This window comes from Centrocercus urophasianus, unplaced genomic scaffold (genome assembly GCF_019232065.1).
Source record: "Centrocercus urophasianus isolate 14NV4802_14NV808 unplaced genomic scaffold, USGS_Curo_1.0 seq_7, whole genome shotgun sequence".
Lineage (NCBI taxonomy): Eukaryota > Metazoa > Chordata > Aves > Galliformes > Phasianidae > Centrocercus > Centrocercus urophasianus.
This window is the reverse complement of record NW_024885310.1, coordinates 5,759,358-5,781,223: the sequence shown is the minus strand read 5'-3', so window position 1 is coordinate 5,781,223 and position 21,866 is coordinate 5,759,358. Positions and strand designations below refer to the sequence as shown.

Below are 21,866 nucleotides of genomic sequence, written 5' to 3'. Positions count from 1 at the left end.
CTTGTGGCCCCAGTTTTTCAAGACTAAGCCTGGAGTTCTTGAGTGTTGTATGTAAAGAGGATGTGTCAATAACTTTGGCACGTAAAGAAGGGCACTCCTCTGGCAGTGCAGGATACGCTTGTCCCCAGTATTTGAACACTTTATACTATGAAATGTGACAGCAGTGTCTAGACAGTGCGAAGTGAGATGACAGATGATGTCTGTACGTAGTCAAAATGCTTTTGTTTAGAATTCGTTTCAGTTTCTTCCTTTGTCTCAAAGCAACTTACAGTTGGCTTTCTGTTACACCATCCTGAATGTACAGAATTTCCACTAGATCTTCTTTCTATTGCTTCATGTCTTTTGCTATACTCACAGCTAATCTGATTAAAAAATATAAGCTTTCCAAAAACACTTGTTTCGTAATATTTAGAAAGGACATCATGGGAGAGAGAGTTGTATGCAGTCATCTGTGTAGGCAACAGAATGTTATAAATAGAGTTTTGAGTGGTGCTGGAAGAGACAAGTGTACTTTTCTGAGAGTACATAGTGGAAAAGAATTTGACTGCCTAAAATCCACTCTTTTGTTGGTAAAATACTAAACAGAGATGGTAACACCGAGTTGCATTTGTATGTGGAGAAGTACTAGTAATTACTTAGATTTCTATCGTATTTATGCTTCCAATTTTGGGATAGAAATGGAGGAGTGTTGTTTAAGTCTAAGTACATGAATCTCTTGAGCCAGTGCAATTGTGCCAAATCTCTTAAGTTATGTATATGTTATAAAAATAATTAGCTCCAGGTTTTTGTTTTAATGTTATAAATGAACTTTTAAGGTGACTGTTTTTAAAATAAATGCCTTCTGTTCAACATCAAAATCAAAAGAGAGTGCACTCCAATACAACATCTTAAATTAGATTATGTATCAGAAATTCTTGAAGTTAGGGCCTTCCTTATTTTCCTTCTGTACTTTTATTCTGCTCTGTAATGTGGTATAATTTGTGAAAACACGTAATTGTAGTCAGCTACTAGCATATATTTCAGGAAGTTATTAACAAGAAAGGCAGCAAAATAGTGTTTTGCTGATGTGATTCTGAAGAACATAAAGATGTGCATTATCAATGAGCTTGGTAAGTCCTACCTGAGCTCTAGGGTGCAAACTAGTTTCCTCAGTACCTTCTTGCATAACTAGAAATGAATGATTTTCTCGTACTTTTTTTAGGAAGGAAATTCTCGTCTTTATCAGCAAGCTTTTTGGAGTTTGTTGTCTGTATGCTTTCTAGTAGTTGCTTAAAATCCTCTTTTCCTTGTCTTTTTTTCTCCCAAACTTTTCCTTCAGGGATAAGGAATAACAGCTGAAATCATTATTCAGTCATTCTGGATACAAAGCTTCCTCACAGGTGTCACACTGGGCATGGCACTGGGACTGTGAATAAGAGGTTAAAACACATTTCTGCTTTCCCTGTCTAGGCATGGATAAGTGTCTAAATACCAGAATACCCTTAAAACAACCTGAGGACTATTCTGCAAAGTTTTTCTCAGTTCATCTTTGAAGACCTTTGCTGTTTATGTTCCAGCCATTTTGATGTTGACATTCCAAAGCTGCTCCCGTCTCCCTACATTCAAAAGTTTTAAATTCTGAAAGACTAGATAGTACCCCAGGAATCTGCAGAGGTCATTTGTTTACTGAATCTCTTCTTCACTTGAGCACTATGCTGCTGAACCTGGGTTCTGATGAGCCGTTTAAGTGAACAGCCATCAGAATCCTGTGTTGCTGTTTCAGATTTATGCTCAAGATTCCAGTTGTCAGATTCTATTTTGCTCAGGAGGGAGATGTATGAGGTCTGCATGGCTTCTCTCCCAGTATTCCCACAAAGGCAAATTCCATTAATGCAGCTTTAGAGACAAACTGAATGAATAGACTCCCTTGGACTGTGAGCCTTGACAAGCAAAAAGGGTCTTTTCTATTCCATGGCATTTTGACACAGGATTCATTTTTGGAAATGCAATACCTGATGAACGTTAATCAAGAATATAATTACATACAATCTGTGTTTTCTGTTTTTTTTTTTTAATCTAATTTAAAAAAAATGCACAGACTCTAGAAGCTGTGTCTGAGAAAATAAACTAAGCATAGAAGCAGAGAGCCTACTTTTGCTGTAACATTTGTGTTTGCTATTGTGGCTTTGTGGTATGAGATGCTGATGGTCCCTGCTCCTTCCTGTTGACTAAACTTAATGTTACATTTCAGGAACAAACAGTAGTAAAAATAGCAAGCGTATTCTGGGTAGAACTGATATTTTCTTTCTTTCTGTTAAAAAGAAAGACAAAAGATAGAGTCATTTAGGATTAGGGAACTTTCTGTGTGTCTGTGTATTTTTTGTGCCTTTTTCATTTGTTTATGAAAGCCTGAGGAGGATGTAAATCTTGAAATGTCAAGGATCCTCAAAACTTAGACAGGGGAAGCTTATTTCAAATGTTGCTATCTTGTTCTTGAGAGGGACTTGGCCTTGTTCTCTGATTTTAACTGAATCGTGTAACAAATGTTCTTTGATATTATTTTCCTTTATTTCTGGAAGAACACAGTTTTGTCATTAGAACATTCTTTTCACACAGGATGTGTTACTGGAATGTTCAGTCACACTGGGAAAGAAATAGATTGGTGTACAGATAGGTATCCCATTTTATAGACCCAGTGTCAGCCTCAAATCGTTAATACAACTTGTTTGCCCTGCTTTCCCTTTGTTGTGTTACAGTGGACCTAAATTGAAAATCACTACTTCCATTTTAAGGAAACCCTGTTTCTTAATCTTTATTTCCTTTTGGTTTTCTTCCCTTGACAGGGATCTCTGTGGGGAATTGTTAGCTTTTCTGTCCTTGATAGAGTTTATAGGAGTTCCCCTGCTTACGTCAGCAGTCCGCACGTTTGGTATCCTGTTTCTGTGTTTCCAGTCCCTCCTTGAGGATATCCTACCACTTGATCAGAATTAGCAGCGCTGAAGCCCTGCGGGAGGGATGGCACCAAGCTTAAGAAAATGAGTTGTCAGATTCACAAATAGAGTTTAGTCACTCGAAACAGAATTTCCCAAACCACTGCTTTTAGCTGGATCAACAGTGGGGTAAAATGAGATGAAAGAAGTCTTCAGGCTGGTTTCAGCCTTCAAAGAATCATCTTACGATTGGCACTGGAAAGCCTCACAACTGATTTTGACTCTCTTCTGTGTAGTTCGTGTTGTTTCATTTCCATAGGTCTGTTTCTCTCTTTCTCTCTCATTCTTCTTCATGGTCTGACTATGTTCTCTTCTCCGTTTTGATCTATTCAACATGTAGCACCTGGAACTTCCCCTCTATTCAGATTCCAAACTTTTCCTTGACCTTTGCAAAAGGCATCCTCATTCATCTTACTGTCAACATGTTGCTTTCATCTTGTTTGCACATTTCACATTGGGTTTTTTTTAGCATTTGTTCTGTCACTTGTTACTTTATACCTCTGTTTTGGAGTCACAACTTTTCCAAATATATTACATGCTTCAAGCATCCATGTTTAGTTCCTTTCTTGAAATCAGATGTTTAACTGTACCTTATTTTTTTTTCCATGTTTTTTATGGTCTCTTCTTCACACTTATCGCCTCATTTTTAAAGCTCTATGAAATTATATTCTTAATATATCTATTCAGCCATAAAAGATGTGCTACCTATGTAACTTTAAATGTCTTTAGTACCAAGGAATGTTTTCTTAGGCAATTTTTGGAAAACTGAGGATACTCAGTTTACTGGATACTGCCGTTTAATCTGTTCCTGATTTTGCATGGAAATGGGACCACTTAGCATTTCTGAAAAAAAGAGGTCCCAACTCGTTTGCCCAATACCATGAAGTAGCTGATGAAACTTAAATTCTGTACAGCTGTTCGTGGGTTTTAATTTTAAAGATGTGCACACACATGAATATATTTTCTACTGTTCTAAAACTTTATTATCCATTGGGTACTTTTTATAAAGTTTAATGGATGTTCTTCAGCAAGAATAAGGTGTACAATACTTGCTAATGCTAGACAGCAGAGATATTTCCTATGTGTTGGTGTCTCCTTTGCATAATGGCAAAAAATATACAAGGAATTGGGATATAGTTTGCCAAGTACAAAGAGAAGGCCAGAATTGGAGTTAAAATGCCATTTTGACTTTATTACTAATAAGCATTTCCTCTCTTTATCTCTCATTCAAATTGGCATGTTAAGGATGGGGAAGTTGTTCTGCCTCATGTAAGGCTCATGGTTCACAGAATTGCACCTGTTTGCTTAAAATGAGGGGATTTATCTTGAAGTTATAATACAAAAGTGCAAAATTTTAATTCCTGTAGAATAATCACAATGAAATTCAACTGTGAGCGTAAAAACTGTCTGAACTGTAAATGGGAATCACTTGTGAAAAGCAATTTAGGGAAATAAGTACAGAGAATTCAGAAGTTCCCCCTTCGTAAGGGAAAATCTTTGTGTAATAGTCATTTACTGATACTCCTATCCTTTAAGCACTAATCTTTTTGTTACAAAAAAAATCAAATAGCAACTTGAGCCATTTGTAAAGTAAGTGATATAGTGAGTTTCAAAGGAAGGTTTTGACTCTTTTTATGGAAGTGAAAATTGATTTTTCAATCAATTTTAAAATGGGGGGGAAGGAAGAATACTTGCAGATAGGGTTGCAGAAATTAATTTCTAACTAAGAGCCTAGAATGTAAAAATGGCTGAGCCTTTCCTCCTAAAAAGATAAGGGGAGAGAAGCAAGAAATCTTTTGGATGTTGCTAGCTTGTGACAGTGTGCTTCTGAGGCATTTTATGCGGTGATTTGAGATGTTGTTGAAACCTGGAACAACTTGTGGTGCATACATCTACATATTGCCTTCGAGAACAGATTGGGAAGGCAAGCACTTGGCCCTGTCAGCAATCCTTTGTTCATTGCAGTGCACACAGTGAGTGTGTGAAGCACGGGCGTGGGTGCAATTGTGGTTTTGGATTTATAGCAGCAAGCACTATAGCCATATGTACAAAGGATCTCTCTCACCGTTTGAAAAGGTGTTTCAAAGTAAGGCATATAACAAAAACTGACAAACGTTACGAACATGAAGCTGCCACACACTGCAAGTTGGCTTGTGAGCTTTCTTCAAGCTGCCCTCCCCAAAGTATTTCTGATGACAAAGCAACAGGTTTAAAGATGTTGTGGGGCCTCCTCCTTTCTGCCATTTCAGAGCAGAAGTTTTCTTACTCTGCTTTGTTGCTGAAAGCAGGAAGAAGAAGCCTTAAAATGTTGCTTGAACACCTGGGAGAGCACACCAGATTACTAGTTAAATAAGAGTTTCTGCTTCTTTTTTATCTCAAAATAAGACTTTTTTATTATTATTCTCCTGAATTTGCAGTTATATGCACACATTCTGGTTAGTACTTTGCTTGTAACACAGTGTTTGGCACTGTCTAAAGCTGCTGTGTTTCTTTTTTGCCCAGCACTGTGTAATGAAATATGAAAAGGTTTATTGAGCAGCCTGGCTGCACCAGCTCTTTGTTTCCGCCTCTGCACTGGCACACACCAGCACTGGCTCTGAGGCTGCTTGTTTGAGAAAGCCTGCTTTCTGCAGTGTTGTTGGCCTTGGGTTGTTGCAGCACAACGTAAGGATATGATGTAAGTTGAAATTGCACCTGTTTTAATTAGAATGTTGGTTAATGCTTGAAAGCTTCCAGCAGCTAATAGTTTTACTTCAATATTGCACTACAGATGCATTGCATCTTCAAATTTAAATTCCTTTGTTGGCTATTCTGAAACTTTGAGTCCAACAGCAACAAAAAAGACGAATTTTACAGAGTTGGTCAAGAACTAATTATCAAAACTCAGTCTTTAAGTGAGAGACTAAATAAGCAAGAACATCTGATGGTGAGACTTGACTTGATCGTGCTCTTGTAGCATGTGCTTGTACTGACATCCTATGTCAGCATTCTGATGTGTGTAATAAAAATTAGGTATCACAAAGTGTAGCAGTAAGAGTTGTTAACATAGTTATCAAAGTTTGACTGCTTCTCATGAAAATTTTTGTTCTATGAAAGCAGGCAGTGAAAATAACATTCTTTAGAGGCAGAGTATTGGTGTTTCCTGCCTAGAACGTTTTCTTCAAAAATGTTTAAAAGCTCTAAGAAAAATAGTTTGTAGGTTTTTAAGGAAGATAACAGGTTAGAAATTGCAGCTATCAAGGAGGACACCAGCAGTGAATGTTAATAGAATCTGTGGTTCGTTACAACCTCTGTTGATTAAAATGTCTTTGCAATTCTAGCCTACGCAAGAAACAAAGATTTGCAAAAATACCTTCTAGGCAATACCAAGTTTTAATGATTTTTTTTTTTTTTTTACCAGCCTTTTGCAGCATGTCTGGTTTGACAAGCAAAGTAGTCATTTATGTAATTCATTTTAAAAATGATTCATTTTTAAAAAAGGGTCTTCATTTTGGTGAGGTGGTGGCTCAGCTGGAAAACAGTTGTAAGCTTGTTGACTTAATACTTAGGCAGCCATACTCTGAAATGCCTAAGGCTTTGCATGATGCAACTTTCCTTCTATACTATGCACTGAATTAATGCTGTTCTGACAGTGCTGCTACTCCTTAGTCTTGATTTACTTTTGTGTAAATGCAGAAGTGACTAATATTGAGCTTACAGGGTTTCCAGTGTTTTTTTGACATGACAATAGTGCTTTTATGGTTGCACTGTACATGAAACTTATAGAGGATATTGCTGTATATTTTTAAACTCACTTATATCACTCAGATCAGAAGTATCAAACTCTTTCAAAACTACTGAGTAAAAATGCAGAGTTTTCTTCCCGATGAACTTGGTAAGTCAGTGTAGACTGCTTAGAACAAAAGCCAGAAAGTAGTGAGGAAGCTACTGGTGATGGCAGCACGTATTCAGTACTGAAAACATGAGTGTCAGTAAGAAAATTGGCCTGTTGTTTTTATCTCAGTTGTTGCACAAGATCACGGAATTGTAGGGGTTGAAAGGGAGCTCTGGAGATGGAGACCAACCCCTTGGGTTGTTGATGCTGAAATCGGTCATTAAAAAGAGATGGCATTGTGTCACTTAGTTATTGAAATATATTTAATCTTTTTACTTTTACTAATGCTGGAAGCTCCCTATGATTCGCTTTACTAGAAATGGCTGTGTAAATATGCTTCTTCTGAGATGTTCATCCTCTGTTCTCATCGTGTGATCCGTACACTTAAAAGTGATCAATGCAGACATAACTTCATGGCTAATTTCTTCTCATCTTGTGTACTCCTACATCAGTAACTTTTGACCCCCATTTTTTCCTTTGTTATCACGATGGAAGATTTGTACCTTGAAATATGGCAATACAGATCGATAAGCTCTGGGTAAAACGTGCACTGCTTGTTTTTCTTTGTGTTTGCAGTATCATTGGTTCAACTTTTATGCAAAATTGTTGTTATGAGGACCAAAAGCTCAGACTTTGCTTCCTTGCAGTTTCTGAATAGGGAGTTGCACGCTCAGCTTATCTGTAGCACAAACACAGCATTTTTCTGCAGGCTGTGTTTGGATAGGCTAGGTACTCAGTGTTGAAATCCAAGCAGAGTCTAGCAACAAGAAATGAAATTGGCATTCTCAGTCAGAGAGACTACAGATTTTTATGATAGGTACTGCTGTAGTGGTGTCTGTACCTTCAGCTTGCTGCAGCCCTTTTGCAGATTACCAGGAAAAAAGTCTGAGATAATTTGTCTATTAGACATGGAATTTCAGTAGGGTGAGATTAGATGCATGGGACTTCTATTGTTCACAGCAACTTCAGAGAGGAAAAAGCTTCCTTTGAGCAGATGCAGCTTGTTATTGCCCTGCTACTGCTATTGGTGCAGCTGCTGGCACTCACTCAAACTGCTGAAAGTCTCGTTAAAATGATGGTGATCTTATGGCAGCATCTTGGTGATTCACCTTTTGGCTGGTCATTCAGTGCAGGTGTTAGTGATCTATGTATTACTTCTGAGGATAACTACTGTACCTCCAGCATCCCCTGCCCTAAGGGTGTGCCAGGACAGCAGCCCAGGCAGGTTCTGGTCACAGAGTTTGAGAGTTCAAGCTTTTATCTTTTAAACTTAATACACTTCTTGTTGCAGTAAGTGGGCATTTGCACTGGCAAGCCATTTGCCTTGCTAGCCATAAGCAACAAGGTAGATTTTCCTGTGCCGATGCGCCTGCTCTGTCCCACATTTCCTTTATGTACTCGTCTTCCACAATCTCGTTGCTGTCCTGAAACCAAAGGATCTTCTGCACAGCTTACAGAGTTGGAGTTCAGCATGATGCCAAGCATGTTGTTTGCCCAAGAATTGCCCAGTTTACTGTGGGGGTAAGGCATCACCCAGAATAGTCCTGAGGGATCAACCTGGGAGTATGCCAGTGGCATGCTCCACTGTAATTAATAACCAGTGACCCATGTTAATTTCTGAACTGTGTGAGTGAATTGCTTGGGAGCACCATGTTGTCTGCTCAGCGTGCCAGGGACTGCTCTAAGTAGCTTCCTGTGTCTCACATGGGTGATGTATAATAACAAAACATCACATTCTGGTGCCCACAATTGTTTCATTTGCTTGGAGACTTGGCCTCAGGACATTGGCATGTGGAAGCCACACAGAAGGCATGCATATTCAACCAAAATGCCACTGACAAGTATTAATCTTTGTTTCTGAATTTCCTAATCTAGAGAGGATAGAGAAAGAAAGCTCTTCAAACAACTGAGATGTGCTCTTCAGAAGATTGCCAATGGGACTTGCATTGGCAAACATACAAAATGCCAAGCATTTTGTACTCCTAACAGTTTGGAGCTGTGATAGGGGTTTGGTGTTTGTTTTCTTGTGTTGTTTGTTTTTTTCATTAACAGCTTTTTTTTTTTTTCATAAAAGACATACTGTTTACAGCATTTATGACGAAACAACAAGACCTTGGAGAAGCAGATCTTGAAATGATACTTTTCATGACAGAAATGCTCTCCCAGAAATTGACAGATGGAATTTCTTTGGGAGGGATTAACTCGCCTCTCTTGCCTGTCCTTTTTAAGCCGAATGTTTCATAAACAATCTAGGTAGTCTGATGGTTGGACTCCACTATTAGTTGAGTAATAATCTGTTTGTCTTATACCAAAAACTTGCTTTAGTGATAGTTCCATAGCTTCTGAGTGAGGTTAGCCTTTTTCTTTTGAGAATTTCAGGTCGAAAGTTTGTGTTAATGCATTCCTTCTTCACAAAGAGATGCCAAATTATTTTAATTAAAACTCTTGCTCTTATAATTGTTTCCAGATTAAAGTGGATTTGGATGTTTTCTAACTATTGTACCAGTCTTTTTTGAAAGATATTTTACAGTTCCCCACTCCATAAACTGAATGACTTGCTTGTTTACCCTAAAAGCACAATCTCTTGAAGGGTAAAAATGTAAATGCACTTGTTTGCATTTGCATGGTCCAGGATTTGAATATGTAGTTATTTTGATTCTTCCCCGTGTTCATCTTTAGGCACCTTTAGTGGTTAATTTCACTCTTGTAATTGAAGATACATCTGTACTATGACATATTCCAGGGTGAAGCATGGGGCAGAAATATACTGTATTGCCTGGTCTGGTAGCTAATATCTGCACTACCTACTGCATCATAGCTGAAAATCAGTCATCTTGTCTTTTATCTGCATGTGTACATAAGCAGTTACCATTGTCCTGCATGACATGATTCTCCAAATATTTCTCATTTTCACTTTTCTTCCAGCTGGCAAATCTCAGATTGCCCTTCTCAAAATGTACCTAAACTTCGTAAGACTTAGCCCTTCTCAAACACTCCTTGTCGAAGTTATTCTTGCATTTTAATGGCCATTATTTCTCTTTATAACAGCTAAATGTTAGAGGTTGACATATTGATTACAATGGAGAATATTTTTCCTCTGTCATTACTTATCCAGATATTCAGTCATCCTATTTTGCTTGCACGCTGTAAGCAGGTTTGGGAGAAATAGCTTCAGTTCAGATCAAGCAGACTAGCTGTATAAACTTAAGCTTATTCACAGCTTCATTGTAGCATTCTGATTATTTTGACAAAGTTGACATAAATATTCAATAACAAAAAGTACAGATAAGTATCGTTATAATGGGAATTTACTGGTTTTATGTAGAAAAATGAATAGATACTATTCTGTGGGAATTTGCTAACAACAGGCATTATACTGAATATAATTTTTCCACTACTTAATGAGCTAATGATCCCAACTCAGTTCAAAATACTTTTTTTTAAGTGCCATCAGGACAGTTTGAAACAGCTTTATATAATTTCTCCTTTTATTTTCCCATTTACCTGTCCTAACAATAATTATATTCTTTAAATGTGTGTCCAGATGTGACACTAAGCAAAACAAATCTTGGATTTCACTCTAATCTCTACAGTTCAGGTGGTGAGAAGAAGTGATAAAGAGTAACCTATGGGAGAAGCTGATGATTGCTGTTGCAATATTATGCAAACTTCTATTAAAATGTTATAAAACAGACATATGAAATAGAAGACGTGAGAGCAACCAATTTTTTCAGTAACTTTTCACTTTGACAATAGATATCATCAATATGTATGCATATTCAAGGAACTCTTCCAAATAGAATCAAATCCCAAATGCTACCAACCACATGACCTAATAGAATATACACAGTTTTTGAATAAATGTTGACGGAAAACTGAATGTTTAGAGATAAGTGAGGAATTGAATGTTGAATATGCTTTAAGAAAGGTGGATATACAGGCAGGATGTTTACCTCCTGTCAGACAAATCAAATTACTTGAGTTTAAATGAATCATGTATTGTGAACAAACAAGGGAAATTAATACTTAAAAGAGACAGACAACACTACCTAGTAAAAGAAGTGTAAACACAAAAACAGGACTAGAAAGAGCAAATTGGACGTAATAGTGGATAGTGCCGCATTTATATATTATGTCATGCTTTCTGTTGAACTTGAGCAACATGCAGGAAATAAAAGGAGAACCCTCGTATTTAAAACTGCCTGTGTTTGGAAAGCAATAAGTAAAAGAGAATGTTTAAATCTACTAGTTTTTTTTTTTTTAATTCTTTTTTTTTTTTTTTTACATTGTGAACTGACTCTTACTGTGAAACTAGAATGGTTTTGTCTACGAAGCAAGTTTGCCATTTTTCTGTACACTGTTAAGTGATGAAAGGTGGAAATGAGCAACTTGTTAACAAACAGAAAGCTCTCACTGAGTATATGCAGTATGGCTGCTTCACAGGGCAAGGACTTGGTCCTTCTCTCTTCTATACCCAGCTGAAATGAGTGAGTCTGAACCACCACAGCTGTAATGGTAGCCCTTCATTTAAGGATTTTTATCATATAACAATTCTTTTGCTCCCATTCTAATGTATTTATTTGAAACATGTATGTTTGTTCTTGAGTACGCTGATGTCTCCAGATACATGTAATCATAGGCAACGGATGCTTAGTGACAGTCTCTGTATTAAGAAATAAACACTGTTTTGTCTGGCTGACTATCAGTGGATCTCAGCCTTTGGTCCCTCGTTGCCCTTATGGTGATCCCTAAAGTCATAGCTGACAAACACAAAGTGGTGCCAAGAATTAAGATGGGGAAGTGCAGGTTCAAATTTGATCGTACTTGAAAAACTGACATTAAGGATATGTTCACTGAATTTTAATTGGCCTCTAGTTTTGTAGGTCTCAGAACTGGCTGTGTTGTTTCTTCTTGGCTCCCTCCCGAAACCAGGAGTAATACCTACCAGTGTAGGATGTGCTGTATTAATCAGTGTATACTATTAGGTCATGGGCATTGATGAAAGCTTGATTTTTCTACAATGTGGTACTGATTTATTTTTTTTTTTTTTTTAAGTTATTTTTCCCCTCATTTCTGCATTAGAAGTTTCTATGTTCCAGTTTGAGTTTGTTGCCTCCTTGTCTCTTCGTTGGTCAGCGCTGGAAACATCGTAGCTCTATGCACTTTGTACCTGCCCTTTAATTATTTTTAAGCACTGGTAAGAACTCTTCTCAATCATCTCTTCTTCAGGCTGAACAGTCCAACTTTTCTCAGCCTGTCATCATAAGGGAGATGCTTCAAGTCCTTAATCATCTTTGTGGTACTGTCTTTCTTGAACTGGACATAGCACTCCAAATGTGGCCTCACCAGGACAGTTCAGAGGGAGGATCATCTCCCTCAGCCACGCTCCTTTTAATGAACCTCAGGATACTGTTGGCTTTTTTGGTCACAAGGGCACCTTGCTGGCTCATGACCTGTCTGTTATCTACCAGGACAGCCAGGTCCTTCTCTGCAGAGCTCCTTTCCAGCAGGTCAGCCTCTAACCTGCACTGATGTGTGTGGTTATTGTGTCCCCTTTTAGACAGAGAAGTTCACAGCAAATGGACTTAAAGTTGAAGACTGTTATTTTTCTGACTGTCTCAAGATTGTTCCCATGATTTTTGCTTTTTCCATTGGTTCAGGAACACCAAAGTGGTCAAAAGAAAAGTAGGCAGGGTTGAGTAGCCCACGTGGGCATCTTTTCAACCATTGCAGGGTTCACCTAATGATTCCGTGTGGACCTGCCCTAATTCCTCACTCCAGGAGAGACCTTGACCAGAGCCTGCAGGCCTACAGTGGTTTTCAGGTCCCTAGAGTCAAAGTGAGGGTATGCCGAAGGAAAAAAAGAGGAATTGGCTCCTTCTGAAATTCTTCCTGATCTCAGTGCCAGAAAGGAATAACTGAGGCTTTCTTCCTTGGGCGTAACTGAACTTCACTTGATAGATGTAATATTTTAAATGCTCAAGTCTGTCAACGGTTGATAAAATGCCATCTCTGCCCTTAAAATAAACAGTAACTGTTCTGTGTTTAGTTCTTGAAGGACAGAACTGAGTACCATTAACAGTTTATGCATTGTGTAAACCTCATGTTAACCTTTTAAACTTAAGATTTTCAAACTTTAAACAGTTTAGAAAATTTCTCAATAAAATTATCTGCTTTTCTTCAAGATATACAGAACACAGAGATAATTTTCTGAAGGGAACTCTTCCTTACCCACATGCTTGAAGTCTGAGCTCACTAAACTAGGCTCTGCTGTGGCTGCAAACGCAGGGTGCCTCAACCTCTCGTCCCAGCATCCATCGCCATGCTACTCGTGCTCTCACAGAGGGTTCAGTCATCTGCTGCACTGGAGCATACCTACACACTAACAGCAGCGCTGGGAGGCTGAGGTTGCAAGTACAGACTCCTACAAACTGTGCCCAAGTCAATTCAAGCCATTCAGTGGATTTTTGGATCAGGCCCAATGTACATACATAAAGCAGCCAGAGATGATTGATAATGAGATGGAAAACATTCAAGAAACCCCTGCCAGATGGTCTTGCTGATGGCTTACTGGCAAAATGTCTTGCAACATCCAGTTCACGTTGCCTTTGAGAATAGGCGTAAAAATTGATCTTTCGCATTACCACATACGTTTGAGAGGAAAAGTGTAGAAGTGATATGACTAAGGTCTATGTGCAAGAAGGCTCTACTTCGAAGTAACCTGTAGCTATTACCTATCAACGACTATAGATTCAACAGCTAACTGGAGCAGTTATTGGTTCTGTAGTACTTTTTAGTGCTGTTTTTCAGATGAGATTGCATTACTTCACACTGTATTACAACATTTCCATTAAAGGCTGTCCTGAGTTAAAAATAAAATAAAAATCTCTAGTCTTTCTGGCTAATTCAGGCTGTTTATAGACTTGAGAAATTGAAGGATAAGAGATGGCACTTTGAAGTGCATGTCTTTATTTTGGTTTGGGAAGGTCTTCTTTATGACTTCATTAATAAGTCATAAAAATAAAACAATCTCTCTCTGAATCAGATGGAAAATGTATTTCCAAGCTCTGATTTTGTGAAGATTGATGGCTGCTTCATGCCTAGCTTTCTGTCTCTGTTGATGGATATATAGCAGAACTTCAAATACAGAATACCATGAGGACTACTGATAAAGTCAGAATTACTTGATAAATTGAGCAGTTTAATTACTCACATCAGGCTTTGAATGCTATAGTACAAAAGTGTGGCTTGAAACAATTAACGTGACCGGTACTGTTTGTACTAAGTGCCCAGATAAATGCCAGTGTTCAGTAGAAAACAGCTTTTAAACATTTTGCCACATTGCACGCTTTGAAAATACGGATGGTTTATGCTGCAGAAAATTTTTTTCTGAATGAAAAACTTTCTAGGAGAGGTCAAACGTGCGGTGCAGGTGGACCACACCAGAGCTTCAAATTACGCTTCCACAAATAAACAAATAAACCCCCCAACCTTCAAATAATGTCTTTCTGTAATTCAGAACAAAATTGATTGATCGCTCTGGATGCATAGATGGCAGCGGAATGTTTTTAAGAGCATCAGTTCTTTCCTATTACTTAGCCTAACTTTTGTGAAGACTGAGCTACAGGAGTACCAAAGCAGACTGGATATGCTGGTACCCACTGATGTTCCTCAATGCTTGCTGCGTGTTTATGGAGACCAAACAGTGGATGTGAGCACAGTGAGGTGGTGGGTGGTACATTTCAGCAGTGGTGACGGTAGGTTACCTCTGCTGGAGGAGATTTTGACAAGCTTGTCATGTGCTAGGGGGGTGATGACTATGTTGAAAAACAGTGTTTTGTTGCTGAGAATTTTTTTAATCAAATAGCATTACTGTGTTCTATCTACACATTGTAGTTTCTATGGAATTGAATCAAACTCGTTACTTTCAGAGTGACTTTTGTATTTATTTCCGATTCTGCAAATCTTGACATTTTTCATTTATCACCAGGGACTTACATTATTTGATTCAAAAAACAGAGTTGCCCAATGAATATTTTAGCTCAATAACAATAGCGTGATTATTTTTCTATTTGCAGAAATATCCAGGTAACATTTTTGTGACTCTCTTAGATTATTTTCTTTAAAGTAGATGTACACAATTTTTCTACCGACTTGATTTATTCATTCTGTGTGGTATTTCTTTTAGTAACTGATGAGCTGTAGCACGCTATAAAGATGTGCTCTCAGATTGTATGTTCAGTAGTACTGAAGGAGGTTTGTGCTCTTTGAGAGATTTCATGAAGCCTTGCTGTTAAACTCTGTTTAATTATAAGTATATTGTGTAAGATGACTGGAATGCAGCTGTCAAAATTTCTATTCTCTTAACTGAACTGAATTCAGTTATGGAACAGAGAGATGCATTCACTCATAAAAGGGTGCTTCGTTGCTTTTGTCCTTTAAGGAAAGTAGTTCATGATACGCTCGACTTCTTTATGACCGCTGTGTTCACCCAGAGGTACTATCCATCTCCTTTTACGTGAACTCTGGTGGTCTTGGATGAGAAGTCAAGTGCCTTGAAACTTGAACTCAGAAGATCCAGAGATATGTAGGGAAAATGGAACAACATGTCCTCCCATAGTAATGCACTGCTATTTTGTGATTCAACAGATTTATTGGAAACAAAACAAAGTTTGTGGGAGCTTAAAGACCACTGTTGCAAAGAGCCCTGTAAAAGATCTTTAGTGATTTTAATTGGTCTTGGAAGCAATGAAGTCACTAAACTTGGTATTTCCTCTAAGATTATCATGATCTCAGGATAATGTCACTAGAACTATTTCCATTTCTTTTCAATCCCGTATAAGGAAAACAAAGGAAAACTAAGACCAGTAGTATTATGTAAGATATACAGACTAAAACACATTCCAAATGCTTTGCTGTATTGAAATGCATTCCTTTCATCCACTCAATGACAATTAGAAGTGAAAATGGCATGGTTTATTTGAAAACTGTCCAAGCTGCATTAGAAACCTTGTAAGCAATGATAAAAAGAGATTTTTTTCCTTTCACCAGCCATCCTAGTTCAGCTTCCTTTATGCTTCTCTATAATTCAGCAACTCACTTACTTCAAGAACAGTGAACAGAAGTAGAAGCTGTAAAATCTTGCATGGTAGGATTTTATTTTTGCTTTTTTAGCCTAATTATGATGTGAAAATTACGTTTTAAGTATTTGTGTTGAAATGAAGACATTGATTAAACAGGAAAAGATTTCTTCAGATAAGTAGTAACTATTTGCCTCCTTCATTCAAGCATAAAATGCCTGAAGCACAGCAGAAAATATTAGGATCACAGAATTATTTGAGTCGGAAGACACATTGAAGGGCCATCTAGTTTAATTCCCCTGCAGTGGATGGGGGCACCCACAGCTTGATCAGGTGCCCAAATTGAGCTTTTAGCTGTGCCTGGATAATGCTGGTGGACAATAGAGAACCTAGGATTTTGCCTAAAATCACAAACTAAGATGATATGGACAACTCTGCTCTTTTGATTGCTTAATTCATTTGGGTTTAATAGCAGCCATGTTAGCAAAATGTGAAATTAACATAAACTTGGTACTGATCAATAAGGCAAGATGCCAATGCTTTTATATACAAAAAAAAAAAAAAAAAAAAAAAAGAACCAACAAAAAAAACCCCACAAAGTGCTATAATGTGTTAAATATTCTAGGCCTGATCTTCCAGCATGAAGGATTTAGATTGACTGAATAGCCTTTCTGGAAATAAAAAATGTAACTCAATTATATTTCCTTCTCTTGGAACTTCATTTAATGCAGTTTCTAGTCCTTCGGGGCTTTTTAGATGGCTGAGTCAAACTGCAGTGCTGTTGCATTTCAAGTGCTCAAATGAAGATACAGGAGAGCTATGCTGTCTGATTCAAAGAATATCTCCAAAACCCTTGAGAACACTTACTGAACACAAACGTGGTAGAAAGCCTTTTCGTTTGTGCTTATTCTGACTTTAAACATATTTTACCTTGTTTTTTTTACTTGTAATATTTTGGATTTCCTAATCACGGTGTGCTCTGTTGCCGTATACTATTGTTTCAGATCACCTAATTGCCTTTTTGCTTAACAAATTTCAATTATTTGGTGTAAGGTGCAATGTGAGTCCAACCTCCATACAGGAACTCCCTCGCATCTCTTGTTCTCTCTTGCATAGACTGTAGGGCTTACCTTTCAGCTGTAGGCTCTACATGGCAATATTTTGTTTTCCCTATTGATCAGTTCCTGGCTCGCACTCTTGGCACTTGATAGATACAGGTAAGCCATGAAACACAGGCTCACTTTCACGAGGTCAGCACTGCACCCAGAACGTGGCTATTTGCAAGTTGAATGGAAACAGTAAAATGAGAGATGGCTGCGGGGCCCCTTTCCATGATAAATGTTCGTTTTTTCCTACACTACTTTTTGGTTTATATTAAGTTCTCCAATATGTTTTAAAGGGAATTTTTTTTTCCCCTTGGGTTATGCCTTGGAGTTTAAATGAAGTTTAAAGTCCTCTCTTTGTTCTCCTTTGCTACATCAGTTTTACGTACCACATTAATTTTAATTGCTAAGGAAGTTAGAGGATTTGAAATTAGATTTTATTAATCTGTTTTTTAATAGATGCTTAGTCTTCCCCCTTAGCAATGTTTTTGCCTATTTCAGTATTTTTCTTTTCATGCAGCTGAGATTTCAGATGCAAATATAGCATTAGTCTGTGGCAACAGAGTTATTTTATGAAAATTGGTGCACACTGATGCAAGAAGTAATGTTATGCAAGTTTGCTGAGCTATGACGCTGTTTATGGCTTTGAGTTACAAAAGGAAGTTTCATGGTCTAGTGATTAGACCAGGGCACTGGGGCTTCTTGATTCTCCCTTTAGCATCTCTGTAGATTTGTTTGGATGCCTTTAAGCAAATCAGCTGAGCTCTTTAAATGTCTGTTTACTCATTCATAATCCTGCAGGAATACCTACTGTGTAAGGTTGCAGTCTATCTCCTGCTATTGAATTTGAATGAGCAGAATTATTGTGTATTTTTATATTACTATTACTGTTATTTATCAGTGCATTAATTAAAGAAGATAGGAAGCCAAATGATAAAAAAAATTGATTATCAGAAAACAACACAAACTGTCATGGTCACACAGGCATTTAGATCACTAAGTATTGTACTAACTGCTAGTGGTACAAAACTGAAGGTTAAAAGCAACAGAAACTACATGGCTACCAAGAAAAACTGTTGTAGTTATTTATTATACTTTTATTTTCTTTGATTACATCAGTAAAACCAGTGCTGATCTTATAAGCTTTCAAATTTCATGACCATTCTGTGCAAGTGGTGTCAGCCCAAATGAAGGGATATGGCAGAATTCTCTGTGTTAAAAAGTTTAGCTTATAATATTCATGTGAGCCACTGACGTTGTTTGGAGCACTCCAGCAAAAGTTTAACTGCACCCAAAAAGCCTAGCAAGCAGTTTCTATTGAAATAGCAAATACTTCTGATTTGCAAATGAACTTCCTTTTCCTGGCATTGATTTGGTGTATTCGTGTTTTCTGATTAAATGCCTGGGTGATGTGGACTTTACAGTGATGTCAAGGTTATAAGATGGCATGTCTGTAGGAGCTGCTGTGCTTGTGGGTGTCACCTAAGCAAGCAGTACCTTCTGGCTGCACAGTGGCTCCCTTGCTCTCTTCTTCCTCCTGCTCCCTGTGTTCATTGCCAGCCACAGTACACACCATTCACCTCTTTGCTGAACTGATTCAGCTTGCAAACTGCAGGCAAGCCTTTTCTTTTGGCTAACGTTGTTCTCTATTAAGCTATAATGCTGCAGCAGCCCAGAGTGGGGCCTGATGAATGTCAGAGCAGGGACGGGTGCAGGGGGAGTGAGTGTGGTGGGGTGCAGAAGCACGACGCTTCTCAGGCCAGCTGGAATGACATACGGCTGCCAGAACTGCAGCATGGCTGGTTCTCTTCCAGTCACCAATTTCTCACGTTCTGACTGAGGTCAGCGTTGGCGGATTCTGAAGCCTCTCCCGATGTTCACAAACAATGTTTCTGTATTAAATTTCATCTTCTTCCTTTACTTATTTATTCTTTTAAAATCAAATTGAAACGTCTTTCTGCTGTCGTCATTAAGAGAAAGGACGATGCAGGTAACGGCTTATTAAGTAACTGCTCCTCTATACACGAAGGCACTCTCCTCCACTTTCCTCATACCATCCGTAATCTCCAGAAGGAATCCTGTGGAGCAGCATTACGTGTGGGTGGTCAGTGCATGCATGTTTGAGAGCTCCCAGATTCGCCTTTGGAGATTGCAGTATATGCAGTGTGGACTCTATTGTTCTCTGCACTTCTTAGATACTTGTGGATGGCAGCATTACACAGCATTAAAAATATTCTTGACTATTTAACATTTCTTTTGTTGTTGTTGTTCTTGCACCACAAAATTGAATTTACAGCTATTGTGTTTTCAGCTCTTAAGAATTTTCTACATAAATGGCAGGGTAGACAGTCATTTGTAACTGGACTGAGCTTTTTCCTTATTGCTGTCCTTTTCTATAAACATGCGGGTTAATCAGCTGTGACTCATATGGAGATGCAGAATCTGAAAGACAAAACAATAGGAATGGGAAGATCTCATAGAAATATGTGAGCTAATATGAAAACATAATTGTTTGTCACAAGAGCTCAGTGTTGTCCCTCCGCTTCTTTCATGAGGAGCTGTAGGCTGCCATCAGGCCTCTCTTAAGTGAGATTCCATTACATTTTTCTCTCTTTTAGATTTCAGTGGCACTTGAACACAGATTTTATTGCTGTCTTTGTTTAAAACAAGGGTGAGTCCAGCACCGTGTAAATCCACCTTGTTGTAAACTAAATTCAGTACAAAGTGAAGGTCTCTTGCTCAGTGTTTCTTCATATTTCAGGTCAAAACGATGCTGTCCTAGTCAGTCTGAAGAAGTGGATTGAGACATTGTCTTATAGGTGTTGTATATGCTGACTGTTAATGGAACAGTCGCCATCATTGAGAACTTTCATCATTAATATAGCCAAGCACAAACATCGTTATCTTATTCTGGTTTATTATGACTTTTTACTGCTTATGGCTCAAGCTAGTGTGTAAGAAAAATCTTGCTGACATCTTTTTGCTCTGCATTTCTGTTCCTTAGGCTTTACTGCGCTCGTGCTGTGTAGATGGGAGGGCTGAGAATTTATTCTTTTCCTGTTGATTTAGGAAATGTTGAGTCGTTTAAACTAGGATATCATCCACTGTCCTCGCAGAGCTTTGAAGCAGGCAGTGCATCAAGGTACTCACCTCTTCCACCTTCGTTTTGAAAACTTCTCAAATCTTTTGTAATGTAACAAACCCAATAAAATTCCAGGCTCACTAAGAAGATGTTGCCCCCTCGGTCTTAAATGATTTGCCTTTTCTCCACTGTGTATATCTGAAAAGTAATAGCAGTATTCTTGTATTTTGTTTTGCAAGCTGACTGCATTAAATAGAATACCTAGGATTTAACTGAGCACAATAAAGAAAACAGCAGTCAGCATGACTGCTGTTCAGTCTAAAATAACAGTTGATTTAACTAAAAAGTTATTGTGTATAAACCAGATTATTTCATTATGTACATTTAGCCCTTAAATTGCTATACAGATACTGCTTGACCAGCCCTATGTTTGGATAATGATCCATATCCAAATCCAAATAAGAGAGCCTTGGCTTTCAGGACTGGAGGAGGTGCTGCCATTCATGCAATTGGACACGTTTTGGTATAGACCCACTCGTACTGACTGATGTATTGCATTCAGTCATTTACTTGGGTCTTACTGCCAAGAAAACAAAAAAAGAAACCTATGTAACAATCATATACATAAGCAAGTGTTATGCAAGTGAGGAAAAACTGTAAAACAGCTAAATGTGAACAGTGTTTCAAATTGATTCTTTCTGATTAGAAATTGGTGGTCGGCATAAATATAATATCTAACACGTGGTGATAAAATGTCTTTAAATCCCTCAAAAATCACCAATTTGAAATGACATGAGGTTTTATTTCACACGTCTAAATCCTTCAAGAATGGTAATCTTATATACATACCTTCAATGCTGGGATCTAAAATATGATTGTTCCACAGCTAACATATGCTTCAACTGAATAGAAAATGGAGCAAGAATTTTGGTTGCTGAAACACTTTTTCCCTTCACTTGCATAACTTTCTGGAGCTCTTCTTGTACTTACAAAGTTGATGAATTTTCTGTGGCACAATACTGCTTGCTTTGAACTGTACAAATGAAATGTACAAGTTCAGATGAAATAAGTCTTCCAGAAAACAAATCAATAGAATCCCAAAAGTTACTGGTGCAGCACATGCGTGGGTTTAAGTGGGGATTGGGAATAAAAGAATGTGAGATAGATTCGTTTATTTCCATAAATATCACATTTTTGAGCAGCAGCTGTTTATTACCAGCGAATATAAAGGGGTGTTTTCTTGCATTGCAGCATTTTTTGCAAAACGTATACGGCTGTATTTTCTGAAGTGATTGATTAACCTAATGAATTAAACACTTTCTTCCCCTTCATCTGTTTTAGCAGGGTTAAGGATGACTTTTAGTTGCCATGGATGGGATCATGGCATCATCCACTGAACCACAGATTGTATCCTCAGATAGAGTTGCTTGCTGTAATTTCATTCCAGCTATTATTGCTTTGCCATGTTACTAAGTCCCCACAGATTGTAGCTCATTATTTGTCTTCTAATTGAACTGTAATAAAAATCATAGACATTGAGATAGGAAAGCTAAGTTTCTTGTGATAATGTGAAAACTTGAAAAATAGGAATTCAGTAGTAAAGAATTATTGAATTAGCATTATTTGGTTGACTATATATGTGTTATAGTTTTGTGTTCATCCTCTCATTTTCTTAACTAAAAATGAATACACCAATCTGGGAGGGAGTGTTGTTCTGCCAGAGGAGAGAAAGGCACTGCAGTGGGATCTGGATGGACT

The 21,866-nt window shown here is 37.9% G+C and overlaps 1 protein-coding gene across 6 annotated transcripts in view; it reads left to right on the top strand.

The window, feature by feature from the left end:
• ANO3 (anoctamin 3) overlaps positions 1-21,866 on the top strand; it is a 194,979-nt gene that overhangs the window by 35,319 nt on the left and 137,794 nt on the right. The window lies entirely within an intron of this gene.